Genomic DNA, 961 nt, shown 5'->3' on the forward strand with positions numbered 1-961 from the left:
TCATGATCTCACAGTTTGTGAATTTGAGCCCCGCGTCGGGCTCCATGTTGACAGCTCAGAGCCCGGAGCCTGTTTCAAATTCTGTGTGTGTGTGTGTGTGTGTGTGTGTGTGTGTGTGTCTACCCCTCCCCTGCTCCCCTGCTCACTCTCTGCCTTTCTCTCTCTGTCTCTCAAACATAAATTAATATTAAAAAAAAAAAGAAATTAGAAATATTTTGGCTTCTTTACACCTCAGCGATAGCACATGAAGATAACAACAGGTGTGGAAAACCACAGAACGTGGAATAGAACGGATATTTAGAAGTGTGGAGTCAGTGGATTAGTAAGGGGCCTTTATCTTTTGGACTGGGCCATTAAAACCTTCCCACGTCCCTTCCCTGCAGTTTGTATCCCGAAGTGACAATGATTCGGTCACAGCTCACCACTGGATGAAGGACTAACATGACTTAAACTGGAAGAGAGTTGACATCAATAGCCAGACCAATCACATCTATCAGACACCATTATGTAGTCTATGGACAGGGTAAATCCGACCCTGGAGAAGCAGAGATAGTTATCTCTGTCATATGGTTGAAGGCAGGAGAGCAGAAAGACCCTCCAAAGTCTCAGCCCATCCTGTGGCATTCCTAATTTCAACATTAAAGCTTCATCCCTAAGATCAAGGTTTTGCTTGGTCTCGGCCAGGGTAGCAAGCCCTGAAAGGAGGCCACAAGCAGTGCAAAACTACGAAATAAAAGCGGTACATCTTCTCTGGCAATCTGTTTTGCTTGAAAATTTGGGGAGATACATGCACACTTTCTGTACATTTAAACAGATACAGACATATTTCAGAGTGGAGTTCAATATCCACATTCACTTTTAAATCTCTGTTGAGATAATAGCACACACACAGATAACTACATGTTTTATAAGAGTACGGTCTGATGACTTTTTCAGAAGCTGAATACACCCATGGAATCAG

This window comes from Crocuta crocuta, unplaced genomic scaffold (assembly GCF_008692635.1).
Source record: "Crocuta crocuta isolate KB4526 unplaced genomic scaffold, BGI_CrCroc_1.0 scaffold467, whole genome shotgun sequence".
NCBI classification, from domain to species: Eukaryota; Metazoa; Chordata; class Mammalia; order Carnivora; family Hyaenidae; genus Crocuta; species Crocuta crocuta.